Source organism: Oncorhynchus mykiss, chromosome 18, assembly GCF_057628025.1.
Source record: "Oncorhynchus mykiss isolate SJ-2025 chromosome 18, ASM5762802v1, whole genome shotgun sequence".
In the NCBI taxonomy this organism is placed as follows: Eukaryota; Metazoa; Chordata; class Actinopteri; order Salmoniformes; family Salmonidae; genus Oncorhynchus; species Oncorhynchus mykiss.
The window spans coordinates 21,725,001-21,750,688 of record NC_143039.1 but is presented as its reverse complement, the minus strand read 5'-3'; the positions used below and the strand labels follow the sequence as shown (position 1 = coordinate 21,750,688).

The 25,688-nt window shown below is 40.2% G+C and overlaps 1 protein-coding gene and 4 long non-coding RNA genes across 7 annotated transcripts in view; 2 read left to right on the top strand and 3 right to left on the bottom strand.

Moving 5' to 3' along the window:
• LOC110495483 (interleukin-1 receptor accessory protein-like 1) overlaps positions 1-25,688 on the bottom strand; it is a 385,189-nt gene that overhangs the window by 300,554 nt on the left and 58,947 nt on the right. The window lies entirely within an intron of this gene.
• On the bottom strand, positions 4,682-6,858 carry LOC118940506 (uncharacterized). Its single transcript, XR_005037098.2, has 3 exons — positions 6,539-6,858; positions 6,302-6,344; positions 4,682-5,271 (listed from the first exon to the last, which is right to left on the bottom strand). It is a non-coding gene; the product is annotated as an uncharacterized LOC118940506 (long non-coding RNA).
• On the top strand, positions 7,229-8,746 carry LOC118940505 (uncharacterized). The gene is made up of 2 exons (XR_005037095.2): positions 7,229-7,330; positions 7,467-8,746. It is a non-coding gene; the product is annotated as an uncharacterized LOC118940505 (long non-coding RNA).
• Positions 12,896-14,413, bottom strand: LOC118940231 (uncharacterized). Its single transcript, XR_005036764.2, has 2 exons — positions 14,312-14,413; positions 12,896-14,175 (listed from the first exon to the last, which is right to left on the bottom strand). It is a non-coding gene; the product is annotated as an uncharacterized LOC118940231 (long non-coding RNA).
• On the top strand, positions 14,784-16,960 carry LOC110487407 (uncharacterized). Of its 2 annotated transcripts, XR_005037097.2 has the most exons (3): positions 14,784-15,103; positions 15,298-15,340; positions 16,371-16,960. It is a non-coding gene; the product is annotated as an uncharacterized LOC110487407 (long non-coding RNA). The 2 variants fall into 2 exon arrangements; XR_016488194.1 differs by having other exon boundaries at positions 15,298-16,960.

Below are 25,688 nucleotides of genomic sequence, written 5' to 3'. Positions count from 1 at the left end.
CAGTGTTCATCATTCATTCATCCAGCCACTCATTTATTTCTATAATCCAATTAATTGTTAGCTCTATTTGGTTAGATTCCCCCTGTTTTATTTATCTCACAGTCAATAATCTGCTTGCTAAGCTAGTCAGAGTATGCCCACTGTGTGTTGGCTAGAATTAGGTTATTGTGATTCCCCTTTATGCTGCGGTGGGCCTTTGATTGAATAATCCTTTGCATATTGTAGCATTACAGGGGGTTCAGATCCTAAAGGCTCGGGGTAATCCAGATGTTGGCAGAGACTTGGTTTCCTGCCCACACCGAGCGACAAGGGAAGCGAGTGTCAACAATTCTTGGAGAATGCCGGCTACACTAGCGCAGACTGTGTCCAACCTTATACAGCAGTGGAGAGTAGGACTTTCACCCTCTATTTGACCTATATAGTCTACCATCTACCTCTACTCTCTCCTCTTAGAGTGGTCTACATCAGTGTTTCCCAACTCCGGCCTTCCAGTTCCCCCAACAGCACACGTTGTTGTTGTAGACCCGGACAAAAACACCTGGTTCAACTTGTCAAGGGCTTGATGATTAGTTGACAAGTAGAATCAGGTGTGCTTGTCCGGGGTACTGGAGGACTGGAGTTGGGAAACACTGATCAGTGTATTGCTCTGTTCTCCAAATGTAATCGCTGTCTATACACCATTGCATGGGTGTACTTCTTGAGTGTACTTCTTGAGTATACTTTGAGGACAAAACAAATGACACTTCACTTGCTCAACTAAAACAGAATGTTGTCATCATAATGCTGATGATAAACGTATCACTGTTTTAACTGAGGATGAATGGAAGTGGTGTTGACTTGTGGCGTTCAATTTGAATCTCTTACTGAAGAGAGTGGCCGGTCAGCTCCTCACTTTGTTTAAAGAGCTCCAGTCGAGACATGGTGGGCAAACACAGTTCAGTGTCATTAAGCAAACATGCCCAGGGGAGGTTCTGTGATCTCTCTCTCCCTCCCAGTTGATGTTGTGTATCGAATGAGATCACACACATTGGCTTCAGAAAGTATTCACACCCCTTCGCTTTTTCCAAATGTTGTTGTGTTACAGCCTGAACTGAATTTAAAATTCATTAAATGGATATTTGGTGGCACTGGCCTACACACAATACCCCTTAATGTCAAAGTGGAATAATGTTTTTACACATTTTTACACATTAATATTTTTTTTAAACTGAAATGTCTTGAGTCAATGAGCATTCAACCTCTTTATGGCTAACCTAAATGTGTTCAGGAGTAAAAATGTCCTGAACAAGTCACATATTAAGTTGCATGGACTGTATGTGTGCTATAATAGTGTTTAACATGATTTTTGAATGACTACTCCATCTGTACTCCACACATACAATTATCTGTAAGGTCCCTCAGTGAAGCAGTGAATTTCAAACACAGATTCAACCACAAAGACCAGGGAGATTTTCCAATGCCTCACAAAGCAGACATTGAACATTCCTTTGAGCATGGTGAATTTATTAATTACACTTTGGATTGTGTATCAATACACCAAGTCACTATATAGTGTAATGAATACTATATGAAGGTGTAGATTCACGCACAGAGTGCGGCAGATGTTTATTTAGCATTTGCAGAAAGCGAGAATCGTGGTCACAGGCAATGGTCAAACACAGGTAGGCAGTCAAAAACAAACAATACCTCACAACCATACAAACAGAAAGAACTGAACTAAATAGGGAGCTGATGAGACCAGGTGAAAAACGAACACAGGTGAAATCAATGAACAAAAATGAAAGACAGGGCTACGTTCCAGAACACAAAGAAACAGGGCTACGTTCCAGAACACAAAGAGAGAGGGCTATGTTCCAGAACACAAAGAAACAGGGCTACGTTCCAGAACACAAAGAGACAGGGCTACGTTCCAGAACACAAAGAGAGAGGGCTACGTTCCAGAACACAAAGAAACAGGGCTACGTTCCAGAACACAAAGAGAGAGGGCTATGTTCCAGAACACAAAGAAACAGGGCTACGTTCCAGAACACAAAGAAACAGGGCTACGTTCCAGAACACAAAGAGAGAGGGCTATGTTCCAGAACACAAAGAAACAGGGCTACGTTCCAGAACACAAAGAAACAGGGCTACGTTCCAGAACACAAAGAGAGAGGGCTACGTTCCAGAACACAAAGAAACAGGGCTACGTTCCAGAACACAAAGAGAGAGGGCTACGTTCCAGAACACAAAGAAACAGGGCTACGTTCCAGAACACAAAGAGAGAGGGCTATGTTCCAGAACACAAAGAAACAGGGCTACGTTCCAGAACACAAAGAAACAGGGCTACGTTCCAGAACACAAAGAGAGAGGGCTACGTTCCAGAACACAAAGAAACAGGGCTACGTTCCAGAACACAAAGAAACAGGGCTACGTTCCAGAACACAAAGAGACAGGGCTACGTTCCAGAACACAAAGAGACAGGGCTACGTTCCAGAACACAAAGAGACAGGGCTACGTTCCAGAACACAAAGAGAGAGGGCTACGTTCCAGAACACAAAGCGAGAGGGCTACGTTCCAGAACACAAAGAAACAGGGCTACGTTCCAGAACACAAAGAGACAGGGCTACATTCCAGAACACAAAAAAACAGGGCTACGATCAAGAACACAAGGTTGACTAAGAAAAGAAAAGCAGAACCTTACACAAAGATACAGGCATCCTTCCTAACTCTGGACTCTGCTGGAGAGGATGGAAACCACTCACAGATTTCACTATGAGGCCAATGGTGACTTTAAAACAGTAACAGCTGTGATAGGCTGTGATGGGAGAAAACTGAAGATGGATCAACAACATTGTAGTTACTCCACAATACTAACCTAAACGGGAAAAGAAGGAAGCCTGTACAGAATTTAAAAAAATCCAAAACATGCATCCTGTTTGCAATAAGGCACTAAAGTGAAACCGCAAAAAATGAGGCAAAGAAATGAACGTTATGTCCTGAAAGGGTTATGTTTTAGGCATATCCAGCACAACACATCACTGAGTACTGTTGGGTTAAAGTTGATTTTGGGGTTCTTCTGAAGACCCCCACGATTGACTATGTTGTTATTAATTGGCTTACGTGCCATTGTCCTTATGCTCACTGTATCGCTAAATATTGAGGTCTGTGTCTAGTTCTCTGCCAAAACCCACAGCCTCGCGTCTGTGAGAAAAGGTGAGGAAAGGGACTGAGGGTGATAGCGAGACACAGAGAGACAGCTTCGGTTTCTCTCTGAAACAAGGGCAGATTTGCATACCGCTGAGACAGGTTCTCAGAAACCTTGTATTAAGAATAACTTGTTCTTTAAACTGCACATGCAGGGTTTGACATAGGATACGGTGTGATCTCGGGTAAATAAGATGCTGTCTTTCTTTTATTCGGGGCAGAACTCAGGAGAGACATAAGATGTATGTTGATCTTTGACCTCTGTCTACGGCTGTATTCTAATTAAAATATCTTAATTTTATATATGCACATTTTGAGTATTCCTTATTTGTTAAGTAAATAACGGAGCCCTGAAAAGTGGAGCCAACAGTACCACATTTTCAAGCATGGTGGTTGTTGCATCATGTTATGGGTATGCTTATTAGCAGCAATGACTAGGGATTTATTATTATATTGCACAGGCAAAATCCTAGAGGAAAACTTGGTTCAGTCTGCTTGGTTCAATTCACCTTTCAGCAGGACAGTAACCTAAAACATTAGGCCAAATATACACTGGAATTGCTTCCCAAGATGACATTGAACATTCCTGAGTGGCCTAGTTACAGTTTTGACTTAAATCGGCTTGAAAATCTATGGCAAGACATTGTTGTCTAGCAATGATCAACAACCAACTTGACGGAGCTTGAAGAATATTACAAAGAATATGTGCAAATATTACACAATCCAGGTGTGCAAAGATCTTAGAGACTTACCAAGAAAAACGCACAGCTGTAATCACTGCCAAAGGTGATTCTAACGTATTGACTTTGGGCGTGAATACTTATGTAAATGTGATAGAGAGATTAAAGTAGACGGCACGCGTCAAAATGATTGATTGATGACCTTACGTCATTTTGACCTTTGCGTGTCCGAATATGTGCCCCCTCCCCGTCCCCCTGTTCCCGTGGTCACGTGTTATTTTGTGTTATTTCAGATCTCTATGTCATCCTTTGAAGTAGTCCAGTTGATGGATGTCTAGGGGCCTGGTTGAACTGTGGTTGTTGTGTTTGAACTTTTGGACCTGGTATGACCCCCCAGTTTTATTGCCCTTATGTTTGTTATCTATGGAGCAGGAATGTGTGTCTGTATGTGTGTGTGTGTGTTAGAAACAAGGTCCCTTGGCATTGTGTCCATTTCAGGCTTTAAACAACAATTAAACAGCCATCTAAATAATGTTTCTCAGCCTAGTTTCCTATTTAGTTATCTTTATATGTACAGGCACAGAGCTTCAAGATGGCTCCAGCCTAAGGATTTTCAGTGCATGTACACCTGGGGAGATTAGAACCCCAAAGAAAAGATCCTAAAGGTAATTTCAGATTCAGGTTTATCATGACAGCCTCTTTATGAAAGGCCTTTACTTATGGCTAAACAGCTTCTGCACAGCTTATTAATTAAGGCTGTGGGATGAAATGAGGTGTTTCTAGGAGGGCTTAAACAAATCTACAGTGAAACAAACATGTACACTTTACACACATATTTATTGACTTTTAAAAATACCACAGTAACATGACAGAATTTGTGCAAATGCAACGAAATCTGCTAGGGGATATTAAATGTACAACAGTAGTATTAGGTAACAAGCAATACGTGTTAAACATGTGGCACAGGCAATCATGACAGCCTCTTTATGAAAGGCCTTTAATTAGGTGTTTCTAGGAGGGCTTAAACAAATCTACAGTGAAACAAACATATACACTTTACACACATATTTACTGACATTTAAAAAGACCACAGTAACATGACCGAATTTGTGCAAATGCGACGAAATCTGCTAGTGGATATTAAATGTACAACAGTAGTATTAGGTAACAAGCAATACGTGTGGCACAGGCAATCATGACAGACTCTTTATGAAAGGCCTTTAACTAGGGCTAAACAGTTTTCTACACATCTTATTCATTAATGATGTGGGCATACCCAGGATTTACAGGCAGGAACGGTTGATCTACACATGGAGGGAAAACTTACGGAGTTTTGATGGATCGGACAAGCGTCTTTGAGTTGATGAATTTGAAATGGATAATGGTCGTGGCTAACCGGACCATCTATCTGTAAGAAATAGTAAACATTTTGGAATTATAACATGTGTTAAAATGTATGTACTAAATATTATGAATTAAATCACTGGTTTTAAAAATGTATCTCACGATTTAACGATAGGGGAAGAGGTAATTTCATATTTCGGCCAACACATCAAGAGCTAACAGGGGTGAGTGGGGATTCATAGTACAACAGGAGGCTTCGGTAACCTGCAATACGGGTTAAATATGTTTTACATACATCCACGACTGAATGGTTTCACAAACTACATTTAAAGGTTTTGTCAGAAAGCTGTAACAGGCCTCATTCACCAGTCTAGAGATGAACCTAGAGACACCAAAAACATCGCCGCTTAGAGCAGCTTGGAGATTATTACCCATGTAAGGGGGGAGCAAAAGAGTGGATTTAACCAACTCTGTACAAACCCCGACACGTGGTATGATAACTCTGACGCGTACGTCTAATGATTATTGTAGATGTTTACAACTGAGGGAGTTGACAGTAGGTCAATGAGATGTATAAAGGCAAATTGACATAACGGACCTCAAAGACCAACAGCCTACTTTATAATATAGAATGCAGGGGTGTGTACTGAACATGTAACCATTATAAAACAAAACATGTCTCGAAACACCTCCTAGTTAGGGACAGAACGCGGAGCATATACTTTAACACTATGTTACCACAGCTTTAGCGCAAACCCACAGCCCCGAATATTTAGATGCCAGGACAGATTAAAAAAGAGATGTGAATAAGTGAATCCCTCCTAATAGATATTTCTGAAGGCTACTGGACATAGGTGATTGGGAAGCGACTGTTAGACGTAGATTCTCAGAAGCAATTTATAGTATTTCCTACAATGGTATGTTATAAAGTTTGTAATAATGTACAACTGTAGGCCTCCAATGTTTTTACATAAAAACACTAATGATGCATGTTTAAATAATAGTACAATTTGTTAATTAATTCTAACATGTCGTTAAAAAGTTAGTACTATATATTTTGGTATTAAATCAATGGTTTTAAAAAAGTATCTCACCCTTTAACGAAGGGAAAATGTCCTTTCCAGCCATCAACCCGGTCTGTCACGAAGAAAAAAGACACAGAAAATCCGGGTGCATGCGTGAGTGTGCAGGCCTCCAATGTTTTTACATAAAACACGCGTGATGCATGTTTAAATATTATTCAAATGTTGTTACTTAATTCAAACATGTCTTAAAGGTTGTACGAAATATTTTGGAATTCAATAAAAGGAGTTTTAAAAACGGTATCTCACCCGTAACTATGTGAAACGGTATTTCACATCTTCAGCCAACTCTGTCGCGAAGAAAAAGACATTGAAAATCAGGGTGCGTGCATGAGTGTGCGTGTGACGGAGCAGCAGGAGTGTGTGTGTGTGCGTTTCAAAAAACAAAGGGTTTGTTTGTGTGGGTTCAACATGGGGTCCCATCTGTAGAGAATCGTTTGAAATTCAAAGTTTGAACTATCCAGCATATGACATGTCAAGGTATCGGCCGACCGCCCGGGGTTAAACCTGGATATCTAATCAACGCCCCCCAGGACCCCCCCAAACAAAACGCATGACAGAACGGCTCTTTGAATTCACAGCCTTTTGGTCTAAAGCAAACATACAGTTAGTTGGTTGCATACAGGCTATCTCTCGAAACTCATTCCGTACTTTAACAAGTTAGGGACAGAACGTCTATTTTTAACACGTTTAGCACGGCTTTAGCGCAAACCCAAAGGCCCGAATATTTAACTGCCAGGACAGATAGCATAGTCTGTAAAGCCCTCCTAATGGATATTTCTGAAGGCTACTGGACATAAGTGATTGGGAAGCGACTGTTAGACGTAGATTCTCAGAAGCAAACGGCGCCCTGTCCTTTACGTAGCCCTTCACGATCACACATTTTTAGGCGTAAGTCCAAATAATCACATACCCAAGAATATTTATATATTAAAAAAAGAAAAATGTGCACTCTGAACGACGTCGTAAGACAACAGGCAGCAGTCCCAGGACAGATAACAGAGTATGTGAAGCCCTCCTAATGGATATTTCGGGAGCTGAGTAAGTGAAAAATGTATTTTAAGTTTTGTTTGAATATTATCGGGATATTATTGTAATATTAAACACGCGTTATTTGTGTTTTAAACAGGGGGGGACAACGATTTTTTATTTTTTTTTATTTTGTATTTTATTTTAGGTATGATGGACATCGGACACATAGGGTGACTTGGATGCATTAGGGACTCTGAACGATATCGGAGGAACCGATGAAACAGACAGTATTCGGTCTTTTTGTATGAACGTTTTTCCAAACACTCCAAGAACAGAGAATTTAAACGTCCCGACAACAACCCAGGGAACCACCACCCCCCACACAACATAGTCCAGACCCCAACAACAAAAGCACAACGGTGGCCCAAGTGCATTGCGCAGAATCACCAGAGGTATTAATTCTAGGCATTTACATGTATGTTTTTAAAAATGAAGACTATATATACAATGAAACAATGTTTTTTTATTCACACTGTTTGTAAACAATAACTTTTGCCCTCTTAGGGTCTACTTGACCTGCTTATTGATTAGAAAGTATGATTAGAAACCAAGGCTGTGGAATATATTCGCTCTCACAGGCTATGAAAAAGACAAAAGCTAGGACATTGACTCCGGAGTGTTGAACTTATGCCCACTCTACAACAACCCAGGTTGTTATATGACCCCTGAGGATCATCTACGAACGTTGGAACATCTACAACTATTGAAGATGCAAAAAGGGGTTTTCAGAAACACATTTGGTTTACAGATATGTATTATTATAAAAATAATATAACATTATTATCATAATCTAAAACACTTTAAAGGATCTCTAATTCAAACATGCAAGGATATATATATATATATGATACGATTAACCACTTTAAAACTGTTGCTGCAATATCACTTCTCAATGTGTGTACATTTCAAGCTTTCAACAACAATAAACAAACCAGCTCAATAATGTTTCTCAGACTTACAAACTGTTGAGTTTTCCTAGTTAGTAAAGAAACAACCACTAAGCCAAAACCCCAAAAGTTGTAATATAATCTGTATACAAGTCATTCTATACAGAAAACAGGTACATTTTGATTGATCAAGAATTCCCAATAGGTTTGTGTCACGCCCTGACCATAGTTTGCTATGTATGTTTATAGGTTTTGTTTGGTATGGGTGTGATATGAGTGGGCATTCTATGCTGTATGTCTAGTTTGTCTTTTTCCAGTGTTTGGCCGGATATTGTTTTCAATCAGAGGCCTGTGTTAGTCGTTGTCTCTGATCGGGAACCATATTTAGGTAGCCTGTGTTGTCATTGTTGGGTGATTGTCTATGTTAGGTGCTTGTGTCAGCACATTGGGTATATAGCGTCACGGTCGTTGTTCATTTATTGGCTTGTTCAGTTTACTTTGTGTTTTCGTCATCCATTAAAACGATGCATTCACACCACGCAGCGCTTTGGTCCGCTTCTTATTACCCATGACGCTCGTGACAGCTTGATCTGATCCACAACCCTATTACGACAGCATATAATGCACAGTCATATGCAAAAACCATAAAACTCTGACAAGAAAACAATGAAAACCTTAACACGACTACCCGCAATGCCATTATTTTAGTTAACAGCCACCCAGGGTTGAGTTTGGTACTTTTTCTTTGTACAAGCACCATGCCTCCAAGGGCTGACAACCGTATTCACAATGAGAAATATAGTCTAATAAAACAAATGTCTGCATAATGAAAGACATGAAAACTGTAGCCAACAATGTATTTCCATCTGTTTTAAACGTGGATATTGTCAGTAAGGTCACGGAGACTAACAACAGACAATAGTTATTGTGGGAGGTTTAGGGTTAAAATATATGGGAACGATCAGGAATGTTAGAGATTTGGTCACTGGGGCGATTTTGAAAGAAGGAGATTAGAACCACAAAGTAATAGGGGGGTAAGAGATCCTAAAGGTAATTTCATATTTCGGTCAAAACATCAAGACATACATCCACGACTGAATGGTTTCACAAACACCCTTTAAAGGTTTTGTAAGAAAGTTGTAACAGGCCTCATTCACCAGTCTAGAGCTGAACATAAAGACACCAAAAACATCAACGTTTAGAGCAGCTTGGAGATTATTACCCATGTAAGGGGGGCGCAAAGAGCTGATTTACCTCTACGGTCAAATGCATCTATAGTTTTTAATGAAGTGGTCGCTGCATTCATTTAGATGCTTTCAACATACTCTAGAACCAGTAAGAACATAGACTGAATGATAGGCTTTGTGCTATTGAGTAAGAGGCCTGAACCATTTCTAAGTAAGAAGCCACACTTTTTATATTCAGCTTCTGAATTAACTAAATCATAAATATGTTTTTAAGGCAGCTTAACGTATATACTAGTACAACATACTAGGTACAGTGCCATGCGAAAGTATTCGGCCCGTTGAACTTTGCGACCTTTTGCCACATTTCAGGCTTCAAACATAAAGATATAAAACTGTATTTTTTTTTTTTTGTGAAGAATCAACAACAAGTGGGACACAATCATGAAGTGGAACGACATTTATTGGATATTTCAAACTTTTTTAACAAATCAAAAACTGAAAAATTGGGCGTGCAAAATTATTCAGCCCCTTTACTTTCAGTGCAGCAAACTCTCTCCAGAAGTTCAGTGAGGATCTCTGAATGATCCAATGTTGACCTAAATGACTAATGATGATAAATACAATCCACATGTGTGTAATCAAGTCTCTGTATAAAGGCACCTGCACTGTGATAGTCTCAGAGGTCCGTTAAAAGCTCAGAGAGCATCATGTCGAACAAGGAACACACCAGGCAGGTCCGAGATACTGTTGTGAAGAAGTTTAAAGCCGGATTTGGATAAAAAAAGATTTCCCAAGCTTTAAACATCCCAAGGAGCACTGTGCAAGCGATAATATTGAAATGGAAGGAGTATCAGACCACTGCAAATCTACCAAGACCTGGCCGTCCCTCTAAACTTTCAGCTCATACAAGGAGAAGACTGATCAGAGATGCAGCCAAGAGGCCCATGATCACTCTGGATGAACTGCAGAGATCTACAGCTGAGGTGGGAGACTCTGTCCATAGGACAACAATCAGTCGTATATTGCACAAATCTGGCCTTTATGGAAGAGTGGCAAGAAGAAAGCCATTTCTTAAAGATATCCATAAAAAGTGTCATTTAAAGTTTGCCACAAGCCACCTGGGAGACACACCAAACATGTGGAAGAAGGTGCTCTGGTCAGATGAAACCAAAAGTGAACTTTTTGGCAACAATGCAAAAGGTTATGTTTGGCGTAAAAGCAACACAGCTGAACACACCATCCCCACTGTCAAACATGGTGGTGGCAGCATCATGGTTTGGGCCTGCTTTTCTTCAGCAGGGACAGGGAAGATGGTTAAAATTGATGGGAAGATGGATGGAGCCAAATACAGGACCATTCTGGAAGAAAACTTGATGGAGTCTGCAAAACATCTGAGACGGGGACGGAGATTTGTCTTCCAACAAGACAATGATCCAAAACATAAAGCAAAATCTACATTGGAATGGTTCAAAAATAAACATATCCAGGTGTTAGAATGGCCAAGTCAAAGTCCAGACCTGAATCCAATCAATTTTAACCATCTTCCCTGTCCCTGCTGAAGAAAAGCAGGCCCAAACCATGATGCTGCCACCACCATGTTTGACAGTGGGGATGGTGTGTTCAGCTGTGTTGCTTTTACGCCAAACATAACCTTTTGCATTGTTGCCAAAAAGTTCACTTTTGGTTTCATCTGACCAGAGCACCTTCTTCCACATGTTTGGTGTGTCTCCCAGGTGGCTTGTGGCAAACTTTAAATGACACTTTTTATGGATATCTTTAAGAAATGGCTTTCTTCTTGCCACTCTTCCATAAAGGCCAGATTTGTGCAATATACGACTGATTGTTGTCCTATGGACAGAGTCTCCCACCTCAGCTGTAGATCTCTGCAGTTCATCCAGAGTGATCATGGGCCTCTTGGCTGCATCTCTGATCAGTCTTCTCCTTGTATGAGCTGAAAGTTTAGAGGGACGGCCAGGTCTTGGTAGATTTGCAGTGGTCTGATACTCCTTCCATTTCAATATTATCGCTTGCACAGTGCTCCTTGGGATGTTTAAAGCTTGGGAAATCTTTTTTTATCCAAATCCGGCTTTAAACTTCTTCACAACAGTATCTCGGACCTGCCTGGTGTGTTCCTTGTTCGACATGATGCTCTCTGAGCTTTTAACGGACCTCTGAGACTATCACAGTGCAGGTGCCTTTATACAGAGACTTGATTACACACATGTGGATTGTATTTATCATCATTAGTCATTTAGGTCAACATTGGATCATTCAGAGATCCTCACTGAACTTCTGGAGAGAGTTTGCTGCACTGAAAGTAAAGGGGCTGAATAATTTTGCACGCCCAATTTTTCAGTTTTTGATTTGTTAAAAAAGTTTGAAATATCCAATAAATGTCGTTCCACTTCATGATTGTGTCCCACTTGTTGTTGATTCTTCACAAAAAAAAAAAAATACAGTTTTATATCTTTATGTTTGAAGCCTGAAATGTGGCAAAAGGTCGCAAAGTTCAACGGGCCGAATACTTTCGCATGGCACTGTACCTAGTATGTTGTACTAGTATATACGTTAAGCTGCCTTAAAAACATATTTATGATTTAGTTAATTCAGAAGCTGAATATAAAAAGTGTGGCTTCTTACTTAGAAATGGTTCAGGCCTCTTACTCAATAGCACAAAGCCTATCATTCAGTCTATGTTCTTACTGGTTCTAGAGTATGTTGAAAGCATCTAAATGAATGCAGCGACCACTTCATTAAAAACTATAGATGCATTTGACCGTAGAGGTAAATCAGCTCTTTGCGCCCCCCTTACATGGGTAATAATCTCCAAGCTGCTCTAAACGTTGATGTTTTTGGTGTCTTTATGTTCAGCTCTAGACTGGTGAATGAGGCCTGTTACAACTTTCTTACAAAACCTTTAAAGGGTGTTTGTGAAACCATTCAGTCGTGGATGTATGTCTTGATGTTTTGACCGAAATATGAAATTACCTTTAGGATCTCTTACCCCCCTATTACTTTGTGGTTCTAATCTCCTTCTTTCAAAATCGCCCCAGTGACCAAATCTCTAACATTCCTGATCGTTCCCATATATTTTAACCCTAAACCTCCCACAATAACTATTGTCTGTTGTTAGTCTCCGTGACCTTACTGACAATATCCACGTTTAAAACAGATGGAAATACATTGTTGGCTACAGTTTTCATGTCTTTCATTATGCAGACATTTGTTTTATTAGACTATATTTCTCATTGTGAATACGGTTGTCAGCCCTTGGAGGCATGGTGCTTGTACAAAGAAAAAGTACCAAACTCAACCCTGGGTGGCTGTTAACTAAAATAATGGCATTGCGGGTAGTCGTGTTAAGGTTTTCATTGTTTTCTTGTCAGAGTTTTATGGTTTTTGCATATGACTGTGCATTATATGCTGTCGTAATAGGGTTGTGGATCAGATCAAGCTGTCACGAGCGTCATGGGTAATAAGAAGCGGACCAAAGCGCTGCGTGGTGTGAATGCATCGTTTTAATGGATGACGAAAACACAAAGTAAACTGAACAAGCCAATAAATGAACAACGACCGTGACGCTATATACCCAATGTGCTGACACAAGCACCTAACATAGACAATCACCCAACAATGACAACACAGGCTACCTAAATATGGTTCCCGATCAGAGACAACGACTAACACAGGCCTCTGATTGAAAACAATATCCGGCCAAACACTGGAAAAAGACAAACTAGACATACAGCATAGAATGCCCACTCATATCACACCCATACCAAACAAAACCTATAAACATACATAGCAAACTATGGTCAGGGCGTGACACAAACCTATTGGGAATTCTTGATCAATCAAAATGTACCTGTTTTCTGTATAGAATGACTTGTATACAGATTATATTACAACTTTTGGGGTTTTGGCTTAGTGGTTGTTTCTTTACTAACTAGGAAAACTCAACAGTTTGTAAGTCTGAGAAACATTATTGAGCTGGTTTGTTTATTGTTGTTGAAAGCTTGAAATGTACACACATTGAGAAGTGATATTGCAGCAACAGTTTTAAAGTGGTTAATCGTATCATATATATATATATATCCTTGCATGTTTGAATTAGAGATCCTTTAAAGTGTTTTAGATTATGATAATAATGTTATATTATTTTTATAATAATACATATCTGTAAACCAAATGTGTTTCTGAAAACCCCTTTTTGCATCTTCAATAGTTGTAGATGTTCCAACGTTCGTAGATGATCCTCAGGGGTCATATAACAACCTGGGTTGTTGTAGAGTGGGCATAAGTTCAACACTCCGGAGTCAATGTCCTAGCTTTTGTCTTTTTCATAGCCTGTGAGAGCGAATATATTCCACAGCCTTGGTTTCTAATCATACTTTCTAATCAATAAGCAGGTCAAGTAGACCCTAAGAGGGCAAAAGTTATTGTTTACAAACAGTGTGAATAAAAAAACATTGTTTCATTGTATATATAGTCTTCATTTTTAAAAACATACATGTAAATGCCTAGAATTAATACCTCTGGTGATTCTGCGCAATGCACTTGGGCCACCGTTGTGCTTTTGTTGTTGGGGTCTGGACTATGTTGTGTGGGGGGTGGTGGTTCCCTGGGTTGTTGTCGGGACGTTTAAATTCTCTGTTCTTGGAGTGTTTGGAAAAACGTTCATACAAAAAGACCGAATACTGTCTGTTTCATCGGTTCCTCCGATATCGTTCAGAGTCCCTAATGCATCCAAGTCACCCTATGTGTCCGATGTCCATCATACCTAAAATAAAATACAAAATAAAAAAAAATAAAAAATCGTTGTCCCCCCCTGTTTAAAACACAAATAACGCGTGTTTAATATTACAATAATATCCCGATAATATTCAAACAAAACTTAAAATACATTTTTCACTTACTCAGCTCCCGAAATATCCATTAGGAGGGCTTCACATACTCTGTTATCTGTCCTGGGACTGCTGCCTGTTGTCTTACGACGTCGTTCAGAGTGCACATTTTTCTTTTTTTAATATATAAATATTCTTGGGTATGTGATTATTTGGACTTACGCCTAAAAATGTGTGATCGTGAAGGGCTACGTAAAGGACAGGGCGCCGTTTGCTTCTGAGAATCTACGTCTAACAGTCGCTTCCCAATCACTTATGTCCAGTAGCCTTCAGAAATATCCATTAGGAGGGCTTTACAGACTATGCTATCTGTCCTGGCAGTTAAATATTCGGGCCTTTGGGTTTGCGCTAAAGCCGTGCTAAACGTGTTAAAAATAGACGTTCTGTCCCTAACTTGTTAAAGTACGGAATGAGTTTCGAGAGATAGCCTGTATGCAACCAACTAACTGTATGTTTGCTTTAGACCAAAAGGCTGTGAATTCAAAGAGCCGTTCTGTCATGCGTTTTGTTTGGGGGGGTCCTGGGGGGCGTTGATTAGATATCCAGGTTTAACCCCGGGCGGTCGGCCGATACCTTGACATGTCATATGCTGGATAGTTCAAACTTTGAATTTCAAACGATTCTCTACAGATGGGACCCCATGTTGAACCCACACAAACAAACCCTTTGTTTTTTGAAACGCACACACACACACTCCTGCTGCTCCGTCACACGCACACTCATGCACGCACCCTGATTTTCAATGTCTTTTTCTTCGCGACAGAGTTGGCTGAAGATGTGAAATACCGTTTCACATAGTTACGGGTGAGATACCGTTTTTAAAACTCCTTTTATTGAATTCCAAAATATTTCGTACAACCTTTAAGACATGTTTGAATTAAGTAACAACATTTGAATAATATTTAAACATGCATCACGCGTGTTTTATGTAAAAACATTGGAGGCCTGCACACTCACGCATGCACCCGGATTTTCTGTGTCTTTTTTCTTCGTGACAGACCGGGTTGATGGCTGGAAAGGACATTTTCCCTTCGTTAAAGGGTGAGATACTTTTTTAAAACCATTGATTTAATACCAAAATATATAGTACTAACTTTTTAACGACATGTTAGAATTAATTAACAAATTGTACTATTATTTAAACATGCATCATTAGTGTTTTTATGTAAAAACATTGGAGGCCTACAGTTGTACATTATTACAAACTTTATAACATACCATTGTAGGAAATACTATAAATTGCTTCTGAGAATCTACGTCTAACAGTCGCTTCCCAATCACCTATGTCCAGTAGCCTTCAGAAATATCTATTAGGAGGGATTCACTTATTCACATCTCTTTTTTAATCTGTCCTGGCATCTAAATATTCGGGGCTGTGGGTTTGCGCTAAAGCTGTGGTAACATAGTGTTAAAGTATATGCTCCGCGTTCTGTCCCTAACTAGGAGGTGTTTCGAGACATGTTTTGTTTTATAATGGTTACATGTTCAGTACACACCCCTGCATTCTATATTATAAAGTAGGCTGTTGGTCTTTGAGGTCCGTTATGTCAATTTGCCTTTATACATCTCATTGACCTACTGTCAACTCCCTCAGTTGTAAACATCTACAATAATCATTAGACGTACGCGTCAGAGTTATCATACCACGTGTCGGGGTTTGTACAGAGTTGGTTAAATCCACTCTTTTGCTCCCCCCTTACATGGGTAATAATCTCCAAGCTGCTCTAAGCGGCGATGTTTTTGGTGTCTCTAGGTTCATCTCTAGACTGGTGAATGAGGCCTGTTACAGCTTTCTGACAAAACCTTTAAATGTAGTTTGTGAAACCATTCAGTCGTGGATGTATGTAAAACATATTTAACCCGTATTGCAGGTTACCGAAGCCTCCTGTTGTACTATGAATCCCCACTCACCCCTGTTAGCTCTTGATGTGTTGGCCGAAATATGAAATTACCTCTTCCCCTATCGTTAAATCGTGAGATACATTTTTAAAACCAGTGATTTAATTCATAATATTTAGTACATACATTTTAACACATGTTATAATTCCAAAATGTTTACTATTTCTTACAGATAGATGGTCCGGTTAGCCACGACCATTATCCATTTCAAATTCATCAACTCAAAGACGCTTGTCCGATCCATCAAAACTCCGTAAGTTTTCCCTCCATGTGTAGATCAACCGTTCCTGCCTGTAAATCCTGGGTATGCCCACATCATTAATGAATAAGATGTGTAGAAAACTGTTTAGCCCTAGTTAAAGGCCTTTCATAAAGAGTCTGTCATGATTGCCTGTGCCACACGTATTGCTTGTTACCTAATACTACTGTTGTACATTTAATATCCACTAGCAGATTTCGTCGCATTTGCACAAATTCGGTCATGTTACTGTGGTCTTTTTAAATGTCAGTAAATATGTGTGTAAAGTGTATATGTTTGTTTCACTGTAGATTTGTTTAAGCCCTCCTAGAAACACCTAATTAAAGGCCTTTCATAAAGAGGCTGTCATGATTGCCTGTGCCACATGTTTAACACGTATTGCTTGTTACCTAATACTACTGTTGTACATTTAATATCCCCTAGCAGATTTCGTTGCATTTGCACAAATTCTGTCATGTTACTGTGGTATTTTTAAAAGTCAATAAATATGTGTGTAAAGTGTACATGTTTGTTTCACTGTAGATTTGTTTAAGCCCTCCTAGAAACACCTCATTTCATCCCACAGCCTTAATTAATAAGCTGTGCAGAAGCTGTTTAGCCATAAGTAAAGGCCTTTCATAAAGAGGCTGTCATGATAAACCTGAATCTGAAATTACCTTTAGGATCTTTTCTTTGGGGTTCTAATCTCCCCAGGTGTACATGCACTGAAAATCCTTAGGCTGGAGCCATCTTGAAGCTCTGTGCCTGTACATATAAAGATAACTAAATAGGAAACTAGGCTGAGAAACATTATTTAGATGGCTGTTTAATTGTTGTTTAAAGCCTGAAATGGACACAATGCCAAGGGACCTTGTTTCTAACACACACACACACATACAGACACACATTCCTGCTCCATAGATAACAAACATAAGGGCAATAAAACTGGGGGGTCATACCAGGTCCAAAAGTTCAAACACAACAACCACAGTTCAACCAGGCCCCTAGACATCCATCAACTGGACTACTTCAAAGGATGACATAGAGATCTGAAATAACACAAAATAACACGTGACCACGGGAACAGGGGGACGGGGAGGGGGCACATATTCGGACACGCAAAGGTCAAAATGACGTAAGGTCATCAATCAATCATTTTGACGCGTGCCGTCTACTTTAATCTCTCTTGTGATATTTCTGCATTTAAATTTCAATAAATGTACAAAAATTCCTAAAAACACATTTTCACTTTGTCATTATGGGATATTGTATGTAGATGGGTGAGGACAAAAATCAATTGAATCCATTTTGAATTGAGGCTGTAACTGAACAAAAAGGGGTATCCATACTTTCTGAAGGCACTGTATATTCAAACTAGAGGTCGACCGATTAATCGGAATGGCCGATTAATTAGGGCCGATTTCAAGTTTTCATAACAATTGGAAATCGGTATTTTTGGGTGCCGATTTCCGATTTAATAAAAAAATGTTTTATACCTTTTATTTAACTAGGCAAGTCAGTTAAGAACACATTCTTATTTTCAATGACGGCCTAGGAACTAGGAACTGTGGGTCTTGTTCAGGGGCAGAACGTCAGATTTTCACCTTGTCACCTCAGGGGTCCAATCTTGCAACCGCAGAGTTAACTAGTCCAAGGCTCTAACCATTGCACTCCACGAGTAGCCTGCCTGTTACGCGAATGTAGTAGAAGCCAAGGTAAATTGCTAGCTAGCATTAAACCTATCTTATAATCAAATCATAAATCAATCATAATCACTAGTTATAACTACTGATCCAGTTTAGCAGGAATACAAACCAGGTGAAATTGTGTAATTTCTCTTGCGTTCATTGCACGCAGAGTCAGGGTTTATGCAACAGTTTGGGCCGCCTGTCTCATTGCGAACTAATTTGCCAGAATTGTACGTAATTATGACATACATTGAAGGTTGTGCAATGTAACAAGAATATTTAGACTTAGGGATGCCACCCGTTAGATAAAATACCGAACGGTTTCGTATTTCACTGAAATAATAAACGTTTTGTTTTCGAAATGATAGTTTCCGGATTCGATCATATTAATGACCAAAGGCTCGTATTTCTGTGTGTTATTATGTTATAATTAAGTCTGATTTGATAGAGCAGTCTGACAGCAGCAGCAGGCCCGTAATTATTCATTCTAACAGCACTTTCGTGCGTTTTGCCAGCAGCTCTTCGCAAGCACAGTGCTGTTTATGACTTCAAGCCTATCAGCCAAATGGCTGGTGTAACCAATGTGAAATGGCTAGCTAGTTAGCTGGGTGTGCGCTAATACTGTTTCAAACGTCACTCGCTTTTAGATTTGGAGTAGTTATTGCCCTTGCGCTGCAAGGGCCGCGGCTTTTGTGGAGCGATGGGTAACGATGCTTCGAGTGTGGCTGTTGTCTATGTGTTCCTGGTTCGAGCCCAGGTAGGGGCAAGGAGGGGGACGGAAGCTATACTGTTACACTGGCAATACTATAGTGCCTATAAGAACATCCAATAGTCAAAGGTATATGAAATTCAAATGGTATAGAGAAATAGTCCTATAAATACTATATTAACTACAACCTAAAACCTCTTACCTTGGAATATTGAAGTCTCATGTTAAAAGGAACCACCAACTTTCATATGTTCTCATTTTCTGAGCAAGGAACTTAAACGTTAGCTTTCTTACATGGCACATATTTTACATGGCACACATTTTACATGGCACACATTTTTACATGGCACATATCTTCTCCAACACATTGTTTTTGCATTATTTAAACCAAATTGAACATGTTTCATTATTTGAGGCTAAATTGATTTTATTGATGTATTATATTAAGTTAAAATAAGTGTTCATTCAGTATTGTTGTAATTGTCATTATTACAACTAAAAAAATCGTCCGATTAATCGGTATCTGCTTTTTTGTCCACCAATAATCGGTATCGGCGTTGAAAAATCATAATCAGTCGACATCTAATTCAAACTACTCCTCAATAGGCATAGACTTTGGTTCGCATGCAAGGATATTCCAGCTTCAGTGGATATTTACACAGTAGATTCACACATGTGCGTACAAGCATGCACACGAACACACGAGCACACATACACACTGTTGACTGTAGAGTCTTAAAGATGGGCTTTAGAGCTGCCGTATAGAATTAGGTCATTTAAATCCCTCAATTATGGATGTTCACATCAACTGCTGCATCATACATCGCAGACGCTTTGCACACAATTTCACCGATATGAAATACGTCTTAATTCCCCCACCCCGTTTCCCAGAGTTCTGCCCCGTTTCCCAGAGATCTGCCCCGTTTCCCAGAGTTCTGCCCCGTTTCCCAGAGATCTGCCCCGTTTCCCAGAGTTCTGCCCCGTTTCCCAGAGATCTGCCCCGTTTCCCAGAGATCTGCCCTGTTTCCCAGAGTTCTGCCCCGTTTCCCAGAGATCTGCCCCATTTCCCATAGTTCTGCCCCGTTTCCCAGAAATCTGCCCCGTTTCCCAGAGATCTGCCCCGTTTCCCAGAGTTCTGCCCCGTTTCCCAGAGTTCTGCCCCGTTTCCCAGAGTTCTCCCCCGTTTCCCAGAGACCTGCCCCGTTTCCCAGAGTTCTGCCCTGTTTCCCAGAGATCCGCCCCGTTTCCCAGAGATCTGCCCCGTTTCCCAGAGTTCTGCCCCATTTTCCAGAGATCTGCCCTGTTTCCCAGTGATCTGCCCCGTTTCCCAGAGTTCTGCCCCGTTTCCCAGAGATCTGCCCCGTTTCCCAAAGTTCTGCCCCGTTTCCCAGAGATCTGCCCCGTTTCCCAGAGTTCTGCCCCGTTTCCCAGAGATCTGCCCCGTTTCCCAGAGATCTGCCCCGTTTCCCAGAGTTCTGCCCCGTTTCCCAGAGATCTGCCCCGTTTCCCAGAGATCGGCCCCGTTTCCCAGAGATCAAAAGGAGTACGGGCATTGCTTCAAATGGTACATTTTAAACGGGATTGTGACGTAGTGTGTGATGCAAGAGACATTTCCCAAACACAGTTTGCTACGAAGATGTCGGAACACAGCTGAGAAGAACACACAAGACCTTGGGAAGAACGCCGAAATCTGGCACTAATAACAACACAAACCTTCATTAACTGCGTAGTGCAGTAGAGTAAACTAGGTCATTATTAATGGAGTAAATGAACTTCGTAGTGCGGTATAGTATACTACTGTAGGTAATTACGAATGTTAAATGACGAATGCGGATCAATAAATCAAGTTTAGAACGTCTGAATGGAAAAGGGACAAAAAATGACAGCAAATGCAGGAATTCTGAATGTTGAGGAGTCAGAGACCAGTTCTATTTTGTTTGATGTGAGTCATATGAATCATTCAATCAACTGCCAAATTGTCTCAACTGAGAATCTATAACAGGGACTCTAATTAAATATGCATCATAGAGTTCTTTTCAATCATATCACTCATCACCAACCACAATATCCTGATGGCAAGATCACTTGCAACTCTGTGGAAAACAGTTTGACAACTTGAAACATAACCATTTCTAAAAAGAAACGGAAATCTTCCCCTCTCCAAAAAAGACTGTAGACTGGGAAGAAACTTCTTCCATTTCCCTTGAATGACTCTCTATGGCACAATGTGCTCTGTTCCACAGAGTGTGCTGTTCCCCCGTTGGAATGTGAATGTGGGACTAGCTTGTGATGATTTTGAAAGGAAATAAAGATTTGAATGATTAGTATCCCCTCCTGGTAGGAATAACTCAGCCAAACGGGCCCCTCGGGCTAATCTACCATTTGCATACTAAAAGAAATGAAAGGCTCATACAGAATACAGCATAATCCTCCTCCATCCTTGTGTTTCTCAAGACGAGTCACTTGGAGCACATAAAGCGGAGAGGAGAGGAAGCCCTGAAAAGTACTGCAGAATATGTACTGAGCTAGGACTAAGTCCCATTCAGGGGTGGACTGGCCAATCTGGCATTTCGGGCAAATGCCAGATGGGCTGGTCCATTTATAGCTCAGTGGGTCTGTCAGTTTTTTGTTGTTGTTGAGCAAAATGACGATGATCTGGCTAATAATGGGGGGTTGGGTTATAGCATTGATATGTTGAATTATAATGCTTCGAAAACTAGAAATATTCACTGTGTTTTGACTTAGAAAAAATCAACACAACCCAAGTGAGTTCTGTGCACAGATGTTGGCTAAGTCTTTATCCATTCATTCATGTGTTGGCTGGATTAGCTAGGTAAGGTAAGGGGTGCATTCTGTAGTGGAGGATGTAGAATGAAACAATGTAATGATCGACCATAAATAAACCCTATCTGCACTCTAATAAATGGTGTTGTCAGAGAGAAGAATGTGGTGGGTCATCCCCCTTGTAAATAAATTGAAAATCATTCAGGATCTCTGTTTCCTCCTCTACATCATCCGTCTGTCATCGGGAGACTGTTCTGTAACTTCTCCACAAAGCACAGGGTAATGCTGTTTGGGATCCAAATTGTCCTACACTAATATTCATACAGTAATAGTCCTACAGTAGGAGTCCAACAGTAATAGTCCTACAGTAATAGTCCTACAGCAATAGGAGTCCAACAGTAATAGTCCTACAGTAATAGTCTAGTCATACAGTAGAAGTCCAACAGTGTTAGTCCTATAGTAATAGTCCTACAGTATTAGTCCTACAGTAGGAGTCCAACAGTACTAGTCCTACAGTAATAGTCCTACAGTAGGAGTCCTACAGTAGGAGTCCAACAGTAATAGTCTTACATCAATACTCTCACAGTAATAGTCCTACAGTAGGAGTCCTACAGTAGGAGTCCAACAGTAATAGTCCTACAGTAATAGTCCTACAGCAATAGGAGTCCAACAGTAATAGTCCTACAGTAATAGTCTAGTCATACAGTAGAAGTCCAACAGTGTTAGTCCTATAGTAATAGTCCTACAGTATTAGTCCTACAGTAGGAGTCCAACAGTACTAGTCCTACAGTAATAGTCCTACAGTATTAGTCCTACAGTAGGAGTCCTATAGTAGTCTTAAAGTGATAGTCCAACGGTAATAGTCCTACAGTTATAGTCCTACAGTAATAGTCCTACAGTAGGAGTCCAACAATAGTAGTCCTACAGTAATAGTCCTACACCAATACTCTCACAGTAATAGTCGTACAGTAATAGTCTTACAGTAATAGTCCTAGAGTAATGATCCTAGAGTAAGAGTCCAACAGTAATAGTCCTACATCAATACTCTCATAGTAATAGTCCTACACCAATACTCTCACAGTAATAGTCCTACATCAATACTCTCACATTAATAGTCCTACTGTAATAGTTCTAGTTTAATCTGGTCATATTGTGCATCAGTAAATATAAAAGAGGAACACATTTTGTTCTGTACATGTCAACGTGACATACAGTATTGTGATACTAGCTAGGCCAAAATCGGTGTATGTCAATTGTTACTTAAATGCTTATTTTGACCATAACAGCAGGGTAAGAAGTAGTAGAGCTTTTGTACTGTTTATGACGCAAGAAGATAGACAGGGAACAGTTAAATTCACACACACACACACACACACACACACACACACACACACACACACACACACACAGAAGCGAAAGCTTAATCCTATTGCAGAGAGCAAGATAGTGTGTATGCTGTGGGGATCTGCTGAGAGAGCAGAAACAGGGGATTGCAGGGTGTCACATGAGACCCACATGGCCAGTCGGGACATAGGGACAGGTGATCTGCTGTTTCTGTCACAACCACACACACAAAGGATCATCTCCCAGAAGACTTATCCACCAGCCCCAAATTACACACAGACACCACCCATACACAGTACAGAGATAGAATGACTTAACTATACACAGACCACCATATAGTATACAGAGATAGAATGACTTAACTATACACAGACCACCATATAGTATACAGAGATAGAATGACTTAACTATACACAGACCACCATATAGTATACAGAGATAGAATGACTTAACTATACACAGACCACCATATAGTATACAGAGATAGAATGACTTAACTATACACAGACCACCATATAGTATACAGAGATAGAATGACTTAACTATACACAGACCACCATATAGGATAAAGAGATAGAATGACTTAACTATACACAGACCACCATATAGTATACAGAGATAGAATGACTTAACTATACACAGACCACCATATAGTATACAGAGATAGAATGACTTAACTATACACAGACCACCATATAGGATAAAGAGATAGAATGACTTAACTATACACAGACCACCATATAGTATACAGAGATAGAATGACTTAACTATACACAGACCACCATATAGTATACAGAGATAGAATGACTTAACTATACACAGACCACCATATAGTATACAGAGATAGAATGACTTAACTATACACAGACCACCATATAGTATACAGAGATAGAATGACTTAACTATACACAGACCACCATATAGTATACAGAGATAGAATGACTTAACTATACACAGACCACCATATAGTATACAGAGATAGAATGACTTAACTATACACAGACCACCATATAGTATACAGAGATAGAATGACTTAACTATACACAGACCACCATATAGGATAAAGAGATAGAATGACTTAACTATACACAGACCACCATATAGTATACAGAGATAGAATGACTTAACTATACACAGACCACCATATAGTATACAGAGATAGAATGACTTAACTATACACAGACCTCCATATAGGATAAAGAGATAAGAGGACATTGATACAGCATCACTTTTCATGCACAGATACCAGTCTTGTATTAGAGGGGAAGAGATAGCGACAGAATATTATGAGTTGCCACAAAGCCCCACGGGTCCGCATCACACTACCAATGTGAGAAGATGAGTGAGCTCCCAGCTTCTCACACCACAGACAATTGACCATGTATGGAGAATAGAGACAGTCTGTTCCTCCCTTGCATAAACCTCATTATGTTAGCAGTATCTTTCCCTGGCCTATCATCACATCTTTCACAGGGATGATAACCACTTGAATGGACACAGAAACAGCTTACACGTCCCAAACACATGATCAATTCCTGTTTTGATTGTTGTGTCAACGAGTGGACACACTGTGTTTCTTATTGTCAAGCTCTGGATTCTGCCCGGCTCATGTGACCTCACTTTGTTTACGGCAGGATGGATAGAAGGCATTGTGCTACAGCTGAGGGGATACTCTGACTGCCTGGCTAAAGGAGAACATAGTCTACCTGATCGCTCTGAGACGTCCGCATGGTCCTAAAGCACCCTGTTTCCTCGTTTTGTATCATATTCCAATGATAAAACTGGGGGGAACAAAAATGCAATTTCAGAATGCGGGGGGGGGGGGGGGGGGTCATGTAATTCAGGAGATGGAAATTGTCCAAATGACTGTATCCTACAGTCCTTGTATCTGCATACAATATAGCATCTCCAAATCCGTCCTCTCCTCTTTACAGGTGATAAAATATGGATTCTAAATATCATGACTGTAGTGGTACTGTAGATCCTCTGGATGAGGCTGAGAGGGGTTCGTCGTCATGCCAATGGATGGGAACACGAGGGCATTGGTACCTTTCATTTATGTTTACACATGAATGGAATCTAATCTGTGAAATAGGCCACAGAGGACTATAAAAGCATTCATAGCCATTTCATAACCCCACAGCCGAGAACTTCACCTCTAATTCACTTTTACAGAGCTATAATGTTCTGCCACTCCTGTGTCATATAAACAGAGACTAAATTAATGACAGTCTTATAAATTACGGACTGCCCCCCCCCCTCGGGCCTTGGCGTATGTTCCATGACGTTGAACACAGAAAGCTAAACTCCCAACGCTGCTCTCCCATTGGTCAGTTTGAATAATAAGGCCTGGGAGAGGACATACTGTACGTGAGGAGGCGTCTCGGGTACTGACACTGGAACTTAATTAACACGTAGAATTTATTGATCATAGCACTGCAGGGAAATCATCTCACATCTTCAGCCGTTTTCAGCCATAGGTAACAATAAATAAGGAAACAGTAAATATCTCAGATGTACGCCAGAGTCGAAATGACATTAAAACGTGACAGGGAAATATGTGACATTGAATCAATAAAACTCATATCAATGAGAATACAGTGCTTAAAGCGGCAGGGTGTCACTTGGTTCCGTTTTATATTCAACTGAATGTTCATGTAAAAAGCTACAAGGTCCAACAGGAGATGAGTGAAATAAAGTAGATTGTGTTGACACATTTTCTCTCAG